Here is a 16,238-nt window from a genome sequence, read left to right on the forward strand (position 1 = left end):
ATAGGCTTGACGCATGGTTGAGAGCACTGCAATACGATAGCGCACGAGTGCAGTCACATGGTTCTATTTCATATTTCGCAGGCTTTCTTTCACCACCAAAAATCGCCATGCAGCATGTACGTTGCCACAAAAAATTGAATCGCTTGTTTCTGAACCCCTCTACAAAGTAATGAATGGCACTTGGCCCTAAACTGAATATTAAAAATTTTGCATAATTCATCTTAGTTAAATAACTAATTAAGCTCAATGTAAAAAGTACTCTATGGAGCGCCACATGACGGCTAACCACTTTTTTTAAATCCTTGGCACAAGTTACGTGAAACAGCCTGTACATTTTTGGTAGTGTGGTGCATAGGTGTTGTTTATTCGTTTCTTGTACATTCATGGGCAACAAATAACTAATGGATTAGAATAGGTTAAGCCAGTATGTCAGAGGAAACAGAAAAAAAACGTTTCAAATGCTGTAGTTCATGATGCAAAGCTAGCAGAAATTTGTAGCGATAAAGAAAAGGTAGGGTGGAAGAGACAGTGTGTATAGACTTTTGTTTGCTTAGTGTCTCTTGCGCTGTGTATGTGTGACACGGCACAGACTCTAATGCATGAAACATTGCAGAACGAAACCACTATAAAACAAAATGCAAAATATAGATTTGATTAAGAAACACTCATACAATTGCAAAGTGAAATTTTTACTCCAGCTCATGTTATGTCGCCGTTGATTTCTGCCGCAGAATGAAGACATGCTACAACCTGTCATATGGCCACTCATGAATGCCAGTGAGATCGGCAGACTGATAAACCTGCTGTGCTGCGTGCCTGCCGGATTCTTTACTGCACAGAGCTGTCTATGCCTAAGCTACTTGCATATTTATGCTTAGCCTTTCTGAATGACAACTATGGCCAAGACATTTTATGCTTATAGTGGCTAACACAAAAAGCTAAGGTATATGTGTAATACCAGTGCCACATGAAAAAAAAATTCCATTAACTAGTCTTTTTTATCCAAGTTTAATGCCATTCAAACAGTGTCGCACAGATGTACTTAAAGGCCAACTGTAACAAAATTTTCAACAACATAAAACGCTTAGATTCAGATAGATATACAGCAGCCTTCATGCAAAATTCTATGTTTGAAATACCAGTGGACATGACAGGAAAAGTGTGCTGCTAACCTGAAGGTTAATAGCTTTATTCTTCTCCTTCCGGAAGTTTTGCCAGTTAGTAAATGTCTCATTCTCCAGCCTCTATGACGTGTGTGTTTCTGAATCAATGTCATTTCCTGGGTGCCCTTTCTGCTGATGCCTTACAATTGAAAAAGTATTTCTTTTTGCTGCTGTGTACGGCTTTGTGTACCTTCTCCCTGGCATAGTTTATTTTTGGATCTTCTCTTGCTGTTATTAAATATCCTTTCTTATATTCAACGTTGATTGCACATTGTTGTTTCTATAGCAGTGTGATGGTGAAGCCTAAGAATGGGCTTGGATTCACATTGTCTGTTGCAGACAGTTAAATAAAAGAAGTCTATGTCATTTACAATGTCGTAAACTTTTATACTGTTTGTATGCTTCCAACGAAGCGGAGGTGAATAACTATTGCCATAGAACCCATTTGTGATTACAAATGGTTGGCAGAAAGGTTAAGAAAAATGTATTTTGAGATATCTTAAGGTCAATGTTTTTGCATCATTTCTGCGTCCATTAAGCTGTGATATTGGTGGCTGTGCAAATGCTACTTGACTGTGTATAAATTATGCTTTTACTTGAAGCATGCTTTAGTAATTGCACTGTTAAAAATTGTTTTGTGATGTTCAGCCAACTGAAGGATGTGGCCGTTATATTTTTCAACTCTAAAAAAGCTTCTTCCTTAACTGTATTTGTTTGCTCTTTGGCAGTGCAATTCCTAAGAAACACTCTTTATGTAGGGTGTGCCTCTAAATTGTGAACCTCAGGAATTAACTACATGCATCTGCGCGAGGGAGCGGTGGCCCTGTTTGGATGTGACAATGTACGAGCAGCATAAACTCGGTGCCCCTTTTGGACATTGAAAGAAATATGAGAGTTAGCCCTTGCACATAATTTAGGGTTGTGCAGTGCCTGCTGTCCTGTTTTACTCTTTTCTGGTGTAGTAGCACAACTGAGGTACACTATTTTGCTGTTTTTACACTGTACCGGTTGCTTTCTCCGAGTTAAATCTCTTGGATTGTTGTGATAGACGAAATTTGCCACTAAGCATGAACCGCTTTAATATACTTGTGCACTGTGCGTTTTCCATTTATTGTGAAGTGTTTTATGCTATCTTATGCTTGGGCAAGAGTTCACCAGAGCCAGCTTTAGAAGCCATTCACCACGCATTATTATTACTTACAGCACGCACTAATAACGAGGACAACGAAAAGAGACGAAACACAAGCACCTTGTTATTTGTCCTTGTTATTAGTGTGCGCTGTAATTACTAATAATGTGGATGTACCAACTTGCCCAGCTAGCTACCGTTCTACAGTTTATTCGCCACACAGCAAACATTCACTTGCACTGGCCCAGTGCAGTTAGCTGTATTTTTCGGCATTTTCACTTTTCCCAACAGTGCATACCTCATTCGTTTTGTGCCGCAAACCTCTGAGCAGCACGTGCATGCTAGCCAAGCAACAAATAACACGTTGCAGCCCATGCAATTTAGCCTATCTTTAACACGTTCTGTGTGGAAATAGATTCTTAAGAGTTTTTGTATCATTAGTAGTAACCTTCTACTAGGGCAGAAATATTAAGGTGAACTAGGCAACTTCACGAACAATCTACTGTAAACACATGACCCAATCATCCTTTTAGTTTGCTGTGCCCGTTGACCACTACGTTGCCAATAAGCACTGAAACTTGTTATAGGAAAGGCCTTTCTTTACTGTTCTTGTGTTAGGCAAGTTGAGGTTTCATTTCAGTGACACAAGCCTTAGCCTTAATGAATTGTCATAGGAGAAGAAGAAAAATTTGTTGTTTGCATTAGTATGTATGCACTCTAATTTCTTTGGTGTTTCATAGCTGCAGCTTTGCTATCAATTAAAAACGATACTCACGTAGTTCTTCTCATTTTTCTTGTGCAGCATTAGGTCGTTCCAGCCGTTCAGCGACTGGCAGAGGTGGGAGGCCAAAGCAAGGACCACGCCGCCACCGCTGTCACCTCTGCAGTTACGTCACTGAAAAACTGGCACATTTGAGAACGCACGAGCGCATTCACACAGGCGAGAGGCCATTTCGTTGCCACTTCTGCTCCCAAAGGTTCTCGCAAAACTCCCACCTCAAGTCGCACCTACGCCTCCACACGGGCGAGCGACCATTTCCGTGCGCCTTCTGTTCCATGACCTTTACACAGCCCAGCCAACGTAACAGACACATGAAAAGGCGTCACCCAGATGCTACACAGTGAAGTACATTGCTCTATTGTGTGAGTAGACCTGGCTTATTTATAACAATGTGCATGACAATCCTAAGTGCAGGGAAGCAACTAGGTATTTTATTCGCACAGAAAAGGAAGTATCATTGCACATTCAAACCTCAATAAAATGAAGTCTGTAAAATTAGCACTTTACTTCACTATAAAGAAACTTTGTTATATAGCAATGTCAACCTTTTATTCAAGAAAAGTAGCCGCCATCGGATTTTTCTTAGAAGAGGCCATAAAGCTTTCCAAGTTACTAGGCAATCCGCATTTTTCATAAACGTTTTGGAAGGGTGCCGGTACTTTCGCTGGTTGGTTTGTGTACCTCCCTCCGCCCATGTTGAGTGCGTGTCTGTTTTGCGTTTCGTGGATCACTAATCATTATTAATGGCTTCTTCGAGTAGCATGGTGTCCCTGGAAGCCATGTAGCACTCACCGATTACTGGGTGAGCAGGCCTGAGTGCGCTGTTGTGCAAACAGTGTGGCCGATAAGGGCACGCCAAGTTCCGTTTGCCGACACGGCTGCCTTGGAGTTTGTTGTTGCTGATTTCTACACTTGGAGCTCGCTTTTTGCATTCTTTTTACACATTATTTAGACATTTTGCATATTCAAGAAGTCTTCGAGCGCAGCCTTCGGTGTTGGATTTATCAAAGTGGTTCACTTGTTTACATTGACATATACAGCTGCAGATCTTTGTAAGCATCAAAGATTGTGGAAGAAATGCACCGTTGATATGAAATAATGAAAAAATGTAGCAAAACATACATATCTGCGCAAATGCGCCGTGTTGTTTCAGTCTGAAACGAGCCAAATGTGGTGAGAGACCGCACCACTCAAACAAGTAACCCAAACACATATATTACCGGTAGTTAATTTATTACTGATTCTCACTTTTCTCTAACTCAATCATACTTGCAGTTGGTATGTGCCATAAAGCATTATTAGAGAAAACTGCTCGCATATGTGCTCATTTATAGGCCGTGTTCTCTCATGAAAACGCGGATGCCATCACTGACACCGTTGGTATAACTGAGCAAGACGGATGTTTATGCAGCTGTATACCGAATGTGCCAGCTTTTGCTTGCCATTGGACGCAGAGTTAAACAGTGAATCTATGAAATTGAGAAGTGTGTTGGCATGAGACATACAGGCCCACCCATGTAAGTAGCGAATGCGACTGGTAGCCTACGAGAATTGTAACGTATATAGATCTTGGCACAGCGCTGTGTCGCCACTTGCTGCTTATTGTGTACGCATCGTGCGAAGTGAAGGGTAGCCAGTTTCAAATCATTAAGGCCAGTACTGAACTATAAAAGTAGTTTCCTTTGTCCTAACTGCCTACTTTTCAGTTCAGGTCTTCTGGCTTGACCTTCACTGAAGGCTTGACCAGGCTTGACCGGCACCAGGCTTGACCTTCACTGAAGATAATCAACATTGGCTCAAACTTAATGTGCACGGCTTGAAATGGTTGAAGCTTGTGCATTTAAATTTGGTAGGCGTGTTTGACTCAATTTTAGCGTGATTAATTATATATACAAGTAGAGATGCTGTTGCTATTGCGTTGTCGGTTCGACGCAGGGTTCGGTCGATCGATGGTCGGTACGTTGTTTGTCGGTGCAGTTGACAAGAAAGCCCATTGCACTACAACTCGCGCTCATCGGTTGCGTTGTCGGCCTGGTATGATAAAATGGTCTCAGCAACGCACTGTGCTAAACAGTCGGCCAATCATACGTTGGCGTAAGCGTGTTGTCGCTCTCATATCGACCCAGCATTACTGCTCCTTAAACAAGTACGTGAAGTCAAGCACGTGCTACCACCACCAGCAACTGAAGGCCAATGCTGCAAGAAGACTTCGTCGGTAACATGATGTTTTTTAAGTGTCACTCAAGTGTAACGCATGGGTTTTTCGTTATATTTGCTAGCAATCAATAAAACGCGGCGACTGTATACCTGGCTTACTGTGCAGTCCGGACAACTCGGACAAAGCCCTGACTGCTTTCTGTTCTGAAGTGGAGTTGCAGTCTTATGTTGCATACGTTTACAGCACCACGCTGATGTCGAGCTACCAGTGGAGTTTCAACACGGTAGGCGGCACGAGTGTTTACAACAGCGCGCGTCTAAGCATTTTTTTTTTCTTTTTTTTTTCTTCTCCCAGGTGACTTTTCGACGCGCGGCCTGTTCAACCCTTCCGAAACGTTTCGTGACTAATCCGCTAGGGCAGGGCACATGCGCCGTCGCGGCATGACAAAGGTGGATTGGAAGAAACAAATATTTTGCTAAATTTGAGAGTTGGTGGCCAATGATATGCTTGCGTGCTATTTTGACAATATTTTCGCAATGGCGGTACAAGGTACGCCTTGTGAAGCTTGTGTGCCTACTCCGCCATGGCGGCTGTTACTGTTGCCGACAGTGGGACGGTGCTGTCATGAAAAGTGCAAACCTCTTGCTTCAACAAATCTCCAAAACTGGATATTATGCCACCTCCAGCACTCGGGGAGGCAGAGCACAAGAAGCTACAGCCATCTAGGTTTGCCAGTCATTGCACCCGCTGCATATTACCTCCATGATGGGGTGCGCAGGCCACATATGCGCTTGCCATGCTCAGCTACTGCTGGGCTAGAGGAGGAGATGTGCACTTCCCACAACTTCCTAGCACATCCTTCATCCTATTACTGCTCACTAGCTGCCCCCTCCCCCTGCTTGCCTGCATCAAGTCACCATCATTTTCGTCTCACCTTCGCACACTTTCCCTAACAACCTAATCATGCGGTGCTTGATAGTCTTATCACACTTGGACTTTATATGGAAGATGACAGCAAGAGGGTCTTGCTGCCATTCTGCTGTGCTTCGGCGGCCATTCGGTCGTGCGGCGTTCATAAGCAGCCGTATTTAATTCCAGTTTACATTTATTGCTTCAATATTCCTTCACAGCAACAGGGAGATATTGTTATGTTAAAATTGCGTATAAACACATTTCGTTACACTGAGGTTAAAAATACATGGTGCTCTATTGGCAAGAAGTTTGTTATATCAGGTTTAACTATATTGTTCTTAATAAAAATGCGGGCGCTCTTCCGTAGTGCACTCAAAAGTTTAGTTAATGTTGCGCTGAAGGCAGGCACCACCACACAGTGAGGAGCTCACACCACACAGCTTGAGGAGAAATGGCAGGCATCATGCTAGCATCGTGTCACATTGAAATGTAAAACATTGCAATTTGCTGATTTTGTTGGTGCAGTGAAATGCACGATGAATTGAACTTTGTGCTTGAAAATTCACTGTCAAAACAATGGAGTGAGGAAGCGCGGCGGCAGCAGCAAGTGCATTGACCTTTGTGCTGTGTCTCACATCAATGCGAACTAAGCTGCAAAAACAGAGCGCTAGGCAGGACTCTGTCGCTGTCGCAGATGGCTTTCAAGATACAGCAGCCAGTGGGGTGGGGATTGTGTTAATGTCGAGAGGGTGGAAGGGAGAGGGAAGCGCAAGGCCGGTGATGTGATGCAGCAAAACCATGCAGTGCAAGGTGCATGGCACAAAGGCAAGCGTGACAAAGTGGCTTCTCCTTCCTCCTTGGGTTTTTGCATTTTTTTTTCTTTTGAGGTGCACACCCAGTAGTCAGATTTAATTGTTATATACTGTAACGTAGCACGGGAGCATTGTAGTATGTGGTTTATTTTTCCATGGAACACATAAAAAAAGTTGACGGTGCATCAGCTGCTCATTGTTGTATTCGACATAGTGTTAAAACTGGTATCATAAGTGGGTTCGACTGCACCCCAAACTTTTGACTGTTGCGGAAATAGATTTGTCTAGTTATGAAAAATTGAAGCAACAATCTGCCTCCTAGGAATCTGAAGTCTGCTGTTAGCATTGTGAGAGACATAATGCTGGCCCTGTCTCTTGCTTTCGTTATTTTTCATAGGTGCTTGAACAGGCTTGTTTCAATTTTCTTCTGTAGTAAAGGCCTCGCTACTTTTCATTTAAAAAAGCAGTTCTTTACATTGCTGTATTATGGAATTGTGCATTTGTTGTATTCTGTATTGCCGCATTTTTCTTGCTATTTTGTTCTGTATTTGTATATTGCTGTGATATAATGATAACATTGTTCATCTCTTATTTTATTGCCTAAAAACTAATTACATTGCTGGTTTTCACTATTATGCAGCACCTGTGCGACCCAGAATTTCCCAAGGTAAACAGGGCCTTCGTGGGGTGCTGCAAAACACCTTTAGCCCTACATGATATCGGGATCAAATGAAACGCAAACAACGGAGCACATAACTGAAAGTATAGGGCGCACTGTCCAGTCACCACCATTTACAGGCGCGCACATCCGGTTTGACTGCACATGATGATGGTCCCTCTATACTGTGATATTTTCGTTTGTGTTCTGGTTGTCTTTTATTTGAAAGTGAGAAAAGATGACGGCGCAGTAATGATGACTGCGACAACTGTACCACACACACCGCTGTTCGCATTTCATTTGACAGCACATATCGTTTCGCCGCACTGGGCAATAATACTGACCCTGTCCTGTGATACTTTCGCTTCTGCTTTCTTTGCTTTTCCTTTCCTCACTTTCAAATTAGAGAGAACCAGAACAGAAACGAAAAGGAAGAGCATCATTACACAGTGTGGTCAAGCCAGATGGTTGCACCTTCCAATGGTGATGACTGGACGGTATGCACTATACCTTCAGTTATGCTCTCCGCTGTTCACTTTCCATTGGACACTGATAGTACCTCAGTGTGCAGTATAAGCTTCTAAACAAAATGAATGATAAAATGAAATTCATTATTTTCAGATTGTCTAGTCTTTTCTATTTTGCATATAGTAGTAATTACATGTTGTAAATAAAATGATAAATAGCTCTCTTGTTTGACTTTCCTTTTTTTTTTTTTTCTGCAGCCACAGGATGGCATCATGGCCATCTGGTAACCATCAAGCACCAAGTGTCACTGCACAGGTGCCGCGACCCTTGTGGCCAGTGTTATTCTATGACCCTCAGACTATCATCTCTCATAGCAAACTGGGGAGTGCGTACCCACACAGACTGGAGGCCATTTTGGTGTTTCTTTTGCTCTTGGAGCTTTTCGCAGACGGGAGACCTCAAGTTGTACTTGCGCATCTAGATGGGCAAGTGACCATTCCTCTGCCCAGTCTGCTGTATCTCCTTTGTGTGGGCTGCTCGTCTGAACGGTTTTTGTGAGCATGTCAGTGTGCTACCATAGAGAAGCCGAACACCGACTTTGTACGTGGACGTGGTTCACTAAAGGGGGATAAATGAAGTTCTGCTACATATGCAGTATGTTGCATAGCGCTTTGGTATGTTGGGGAGCGGAAATGTAACCATGTACTATAATATGTTATAATAATAAAATAAATAATAAAGTCGCTCTTTAAAATGGTGCAGCAAAGCTAAAGAAGCTGTTGAGACACTGCTGTGGCCAGTTAAGGTTGTTCCACTGATTTTCCAGTGCCTTAGTATAGTGGGTGGGGCATACATAAATATAGACAGCCGTGATATTACGCTTTATTTGAACACTGATATATTCATAGGTGTAAGCGAAAGAAAAGCTTGCTATGTCAAAAATTTTTGATACCGAAATACTGCGAAGCAAGCCGTTGTTGCAAATTCAGACATTTCCTGTAATTTTTGGAGGTTGCGGCAAACATAAGCTTACTGAATGGTGCATCTAAGGTTTCTAAATTGCACGGCTTTGTGAAAGGACATGCTTCATACCACGGCATCGTGAGGACATGCACAAGTGCAAAGCACAAGTACCTGATCTGCCATCATTACTAGACTTAACTGGCACTCTTTGCTGAAGCACAACAGCAGCAGCGAGAGAAGCAACCATTAAAAAAAAACATTTCTTTTTTTGGGGGGGGGGGGGGGATCTCTGAGAATGCACTGCCGTGACGACGCACTTAGCAAGAAAAAGTCAGTGGCTTGCAGTTTTTGTTTCTTAATCGTCTGTTTTTTTTTTCTTTATCATTATTACTGTTAATATATATTTTGTCCTGATTTTTCTGAATACCGGTATCCTTTGGAATTTAACTTATGCCACTTGGCATTGATTTGTTTGGTTTTGATTCTTCATTTTTGTGTCTAGAGTGTTAATATTGTGCAACAATGTAATTTGTTTATAGTTTCTATGGATCAGTATACAGTGAGCTTTGCTGTATGCTGTTCACTATGTTCAGTGAAATGTGTTGCAGCTAGTATTCAGTGCAAGTAACCTTTTTATCTATCATCATATGGTATGAAGTCTCAAGAACCTGAGTTTGCAATATATAGTTTATTTACTATACTTATACCAAATAATGCTGCCTTCTGTGACCTGCTATTAATGGGTGTGTTACAAAAACTCATTAGTCAATTTACACTTCATTTCAAGCAGTCAATCAAGATATCTGCTTGAATTAAACTGACAGTTCATGCTTACAGAAAGGGGCGAGAGACACAGATATAACTTGAGTAATCTGCATACATTTTTGTGGGGTTCCCACAGCAGCCAAGCGAAGCACAGTGTACTTGCTTGACGAACGATGGGATACGACTTATGTCGCAAGATGTTGGTTTATGGTCAACAAACAGTTGTGTTAGACTTATTGGCAAAGGTAATTCTCTACCAAACTGCATAATTATTGTATTCCTTCTCTTCTTGAAGATTATGGCATTGAATGCAAAGTTATAGGCATGAATATTTTACCACGTTAGTTTCCACACTCTGTACCTTGCTGCACCAAAGATTGAGAGAGTGGCTGGAAAAGCTCACTTCTGGTACGTTAGAGTGCTTTCACTTTTATCACTGACATTTCAAAAAAGAAAAAAAAAGTATCTTAACAATTCAACAGTGTTTTAACAAGGTCATCACACTGTCTGCATTCAGTAAATTCCAAAACAAAACTTTAAACCCCGGTTGATTCTTCCAGTGTACGGCCAGCAGGAAAACAAAATCTGTGGAAAAATGGAGAATCGAGGTAGGAAGTGGATGGGGAGAAGAGTGTTCTTACATTCCATGAGCAAGGTACAGCTGCTTGTGTTGGCCTTTTCAATGGCCTGTACCATGTTATTCAGTATAGTGCATATGTCATGTAGTGGGAGTTCAAAATAAACAGGCAGTGTTTTAATTTTTTTGAGTGGTATCATCAAGGGAACTTTTGCACTGCTTGATAAAAACAACTTAATCAAAATATTCAGATCCTGTATATGCAGGTTCGACTGTGCTCGCAGAAATGATATCGAACCTTTCAAAGGGACATGTCGCTGTGCAAATATGTGATTTCACATTTTAAAATTATTGTATCTTTGTGTTACAGGAGAATGGCTGACTTCATATTGCTATTCTAAACTACCAAGTTCCTAACTCACAGTATCGTATTATAATGTTGATTATACCAATATATTATACGGTGTTTGGACACTTGCTTGTGTCAGTGATGCATTGTGTTTCAGAGCTTTTGAAGCAGCTTGCCCTATGAACCTCTTTAATTCCTTTCCCCAGTGCTTTCCTTGGCTTCATCTCGGTTAGCTTCATGTTGTAACTAGCAGAGAATGGAGCCCATACGTTCTCCTTATTCTTGTCACGCAAGGATGCCAAATGCTTTATTCAATACTGTGGACTGAGAAATGCATTCTTGTTGCGACATTAGAGTGAGACCAAATTGGCAGCAGTAAGTTCAAAATCATTTTTGTAGAAGTTGTTAGAATAAAAATGCAGGTTTCTGTACAACGACAGTTCTTTTCCATTGTGTTGGCTGTGCCTGTGTGGCATTAAAACATGAGCAAATACTGTATTTGCCTGATTCTAACACACCCCCAAATTTAACGCAAACCCAATTTTTGCGGGTTAAATATAAGAAAATAAAGGTGCATCTGAATGTAACATGCCCCCCAACGTTCACTATCAGAAAAACGAGAATGCAGAAGTTACCTTTCTTAAAGGGACACTAAGGCAAATATTAAGTCAAGCTAAAGTGATAGATTAGTGCTCGAGACTCGCGAAGGCGTCAGTATTATCGCGAACAGAGCCTTAATAATCGAGAAATTGAGGTAAATGCAGGACATGGTTAGAGACTCCTCCGGGACATTCAAGCACTTGCCCGATGACGAAAGCACTCCTCGGTTATATTCTGTCACTAGTACTCAACCATTCGTTGCAAAAAGCATCTTTGTATTGTATTATAAGACAAAATAAAATGCTACTTGTCCCGTTCCATTTTATTTTTTAGAAAAAGAATTCATTGAAATTACCCTTGACAATGACGCGGGCGGTCAAAAGGTTTCATTGCCACTCGGCTTCGCGCCACCCACGCTTTTGCGTTTCGCTATATTTGTTATCGCCTAGTGCTGCACTGGTTTTGTTGGCTCGCGAAACTCGCACAAATTGCAAGTAGCAGAGAATTCAACTTCCATGCAATGTCGCGGGATGTCTGAACAGTCTACGCCGCTTGACCAGAAAATAGCTGCAGTAACGAATCCACCACTCTGTCTTGGCTCGATAGCGCTGTCTGTCGGCCAGGGTTTTACTCACCAACGGCAGCAAAAGGTGATGATGGCATATGCAACGTAACCACTCCCCTGGTTGGGTGGCGGGAAATCTGAATTTCGAAAAAAGCATTCACACCCTTCAGATGAAATTTTCCTGCAAACTAAGTCTTTTCTTGGCACGAAACAAGCATTGCAAGGGTTCTGGAATGGCATTCAAACAGTCCATGTTGACTTAGTATTTGCCTTTAGTGTCCCTTTAATGAAAGTGGCATGTCATCGTCTGCATTGTTGCTTTATTAAAGGCCACAGATACCAAGTATTCTCGGGCGATCACTTTTAGAGATAGTCTACGCTCGTTACAATGGACCCGCTTATGACAGACTCAGTTATAATGGACCATATTTCAGCCTTAGTTTGTTCTACCTGTTTTATTAATGCAACTAAGTTCGCTTCCAATGGACCGCACTGCAACAGACTGTTGGCTACAGCGGACGGAATTAGCGGCAATTATTGTCAAAATCAGCCGTATAAAAGGGACTTTTGCCATGTCGACTGGGCTGGCAACTGACTTGCGAGGGTCAGTCGACGATCGCGGCTCAATATCTTGCGCGCGAGGGAGGGAGGAAAGTGGGGGCGAAAGTGTGCAGTCTTTCAAGGGAAAGATAGGGGCGGGGGGGGGGTTCTACTTTGATGGCTGCTGCTAACGCCATGGGCGCGCATCTTCAAAGTGATCTGCGATGTGGACAAAGTGCACACCCGTGCGGCCACCATATCTTGAAAGCGATCTGCAATGTGGACAAAGCATGCCCAGTGCCAGTAGTTTCGTATGTGCTGTGCTTTCGACGTTTAGTTCATGTTGAAGCGAGAGACAGCAAGAAGGACAATTCGCTCGCGGCTGCTGCCGCACTTATCTTGCTTAATTTGCTATCGCAATCGATGCTTCACCTTTCAGGTGAAACTGCGACTTTGTTTTTCACTTTGGACGTATGTCACTCACTTTGTGCAATAAAGTTGTTAAACATTGCGGCGAAAGTTTCGGAAGTGAGGCGTCTCGGATATTACGGACTTCGGATAAAACTGGCATTTTTTGTTGGATTATCAGGGACCGTTGTAACGAAAGTCGACTGTACTACTATCACTTTTGCAAGATTTTACATGACTCTGCATTGTACTTGTTTAAATACCGTATTTACTCGCATAATGATCGCACTTGTTTGTCAAAAAAATTGGCGCAAATTCGGGGTGCGATCATTACACGGGTTAAATTTTCCGCGGAAAGAAGAAAATTTTTTCATCCCGCGTTTGCTGCGGGATGGCAACAGGTCAACAAATAAGCGGCTGCCGCTGTATGTAGTGCGGGACACCAAAACAAAAATGGTGGCCGGCGGTGCAAGCCAAACATGCCGAACGTGATTTTTTTTTCTTCTTGTGAGTACATTATGTGCATTGAAACAGTTTTTTCCATATCAGTAACGAATAATATTGTTAATATCGGCAACTTTGCGGCAATAACATAGCCATGTCCACTTTGAGGGAACAGAAACAGATGGGCGCGCTTAGCTGCCAGTGACATAGAAACACATGGCGGGCATACTGTGGAAACTGCGGCATTTGTCTTCACTACTATCCTAATATGGCACGTTTCCACTGAAGGTGGGCGAACATCTTAGCTGTGTTACAAGCGTCGGCGTATGAATAGGGTACACTTATAACGTATCAGTGTAAATTGGACTACTGTTGTTGCCGCTTGCGATTTGTTGTGTGCCCACGAGTGCAGATGAGAAGAATCAAAAGGCACTTTTTTTGTTGTTGACCACAACCATTATAAAGCCTACACATAATAAAGGCAAGTTTGATTGTACTTCTTTTTGTCATGGAAGTGCGGAAAGTGATGAAAGGAATGAAATGGGGCATCTATAAAGAATGTTTGGTGCGTGCAGACCGCTTGGTTTGTCTGTCTTGGAAGAGTCGTTCGCGTAGCATTCGACAGATGGTAAGCACGATAATTATTAGCTAGACTTGGCACACGACATATTGCTGAAGCAAGTTCGGGGTGTGATCATTACACAGGAAATAAAAAAAATAGAATTTTGATGACAAAATTCAGGGGTGCGATCATTACGCGAGTAAATACGGTGTGCAACTGACAGTGTTCCTGGCACTGCATGCAGATAGCAAGTGCGGCGCATCACACTGGCAGCCATATAACCACCGCTTCTGGTGCTGAGTCGTGAGAAATCTCACGAAAGTGATAGCGCCATATTTCCTGGACTACAAATTATACCTTTTTGTAAGTATAATTGATATGCAAGTTGTGTCAGTGTGTAAGACGCGCTTATCTCACTTTGGTCGACGTGATGAAGCTTGATTATGCACACTTGTACATGCGTCGCAAAAATTCCATACTTACCTGTTTCAGGGCACTAAACAAAATCAGGGAGGCCAAGTGGGCTGCCACTGCGCTGCCTGCTTGGCGAGCCCAAGGAGCTAACATCTATCGTCACAATCATTCCACTGTTAATACAAAGTTCGATTTCTTTCAAAATGTTGCCGTGCACGACTTCTTGTTCTCTGGGAGGGGAGGGGGGCGCTCACGTTGGTCTCACCTATCCGCATGCCTTTATGCATATAGAAGTCACACCGTTGCACAGGATGCGCTGACAAAATTTTGTTAAATAGAACAGGACTTGTAGTCTGTGAATTGTGGTATGTACCTCGAAAAGTAATTGACCGAGAATACCGTTCCAGTTCATAGCAGAGCATAAAACTAAACCCATAGCAACCTTCACGAAAACGTGCTCCATTGCCATCTTGTGATGGTGATGATGCTGCGTCTGACAGTAAGCTGTTGCCAACACTGCAAATGTTGTTTTGGTTCTGTATCCTATTGTAATGCACAGGCAATTATTTCTTCTGAATAAAGGTGTTTGTTAGATTCTGGTAAATACAGTATGTTGGCTACGACTTCACCATGCCATAGAATATACTGTCTAATGAAGCTGTACAGACATAAGAGCATAAATTGCAAACCTGGATCTCAGATTCTACGTCATGAAGCACCTTTTCTACATTTATTCCACTCCTCATTCTTTAATTACGTTGTGTCTGCAGTTTGTTAGAAGTGACCATGATTTCCATTCAGGTGTTAAGCACGACACTTTCATTTGCTCAGCAATATAAATACTTATCCTAGCTGCCCATTTTTAGCACCAATTTCAGGGTGATGTAAACTCCTTACATCTTGGGTACCTTTCATGGCACTTGTATGAGAAGTCTTTGTTAATCTTCTGTATTTCAGTCTGAGAGCACATTAATATATTTAGACATTGTTATATTGTGATGCTTTTTCTCTTTTCCTCTTTTTTTTTTTTCATGTGATAAATATTGAAAGGATATGTGGTAGCATGTTAACCTTGTTAGAGTCAACTTGTGCACAATATCAAATGGTATAATATGTACAGTGTTTGCCAAACATGACAAAACAAATCCACTTAGAGGTTGGATTGCTGAGTGATGGCTACATTGTGTTGCACCTCTGGAGCTTCTGGTTCTAGAAAGCTCAGAAGGGTAAGGAAAAGTGTTTTCCTTTTTGTCCAGATCTTTTGGGCCGAGCAGATCCAGTGGGTCGCTGACTAAGTGCAGTCACTGAAGCATTGTCTGCTTTGTCAAAAGCTGTACTTCCTACCATATATCTCTGCACCCACATTCATCCGCCTCGATGCTGGTGCAGCTGATTCATTGAGATAACATTGTTCCCCCCCTCTTCACATATGCGCCGTTTGTACTTGGTGAATGTTTTGTCTGTAGCCACGAGAATAGATATTTATTTTGAGCCTTCGGGTTGAGTAGCTATATGTCTGAACTTCTTTACATTTCTGTAATTGCTATCTTCAGTGTTGAATTTGGGTGCATGCGGGAACGTTACCTTTTCTTTATAATTTTTATTAGACATAGTACATTTAGCATTTCTCATTGAACTTATTCTTTCATACTGTTCAGATCTCTTTATTATATTCTTTTCATGTTGGCTATTTTTCACAGCAAATAGCTGTTTAACCTTCGTTATCATTTGAACTCACTATATGTCTGTTTCAACCAACTGAATAAATGACTGTGTCTAGTGAATCTGTGCTGTTTACTTTTGTTGATGTATCTGTGCTTGCAGTTACATTCGTAAACTGTTTTCGATAATATGAACCCTCTTTTTTAAAATGAGGAAAGCTGCTTAAAAATTGAAATGGTTTTTGTAGAGCACACTTGTTATTACAAATAATTGTCTTTAAAAGGACACTTAAAGGCAAATACTAAGTC

The 16,238-nt window shown here is 41.9% G+C and overlaps 1 long non-coding RNA gene across 2 annotated transcripts; it reads left to right on the forward strand.

Moving 5' to 3' along the window:
* The first annotated feature begins 3,418 nt into the window (after nucleotides 1–3,418).
* Nucleotides 3,419–12,562, forward strand: LOC142579559 (uncharacterized). Of its 2 annotated transcripts, none has more exons than XR_012827414.1 (3): nucleotides 3,419–3,435; nucleotides 5,586–5,680; nucleotides 8,339–12,562. It is a non-coding gene; the product is annotated as an uncharacterized LOC142579559 (long non-coding RNA). The 2 variants fall into 2 exon arrangements; XR_012827413.1 differs by lacking the exon at nucleotides 3,419–3,435 and adding an exon at nucleotides 5,475–5,514.
* The last annotated feature ends 3,676 nt before the right edge of the window (nucleotides 12,563–16,238 follow it).

This window comes from Dermacentor variabilis, chromosome 4 (assembly GCF_050947875.1).
Source record: "Dermacentor variabilis isolate Ectoservices chromosome 4, ASM5094787v1, whole genome shotgun sequence".
Classification (NCBI taxonomy): domain Eukaryota; kingdom Metazoa; phylum Arthropoda; class Arachnida; order Ixodida; family Ixodidae; genus Dermacentor; species Dermacentor variabilis.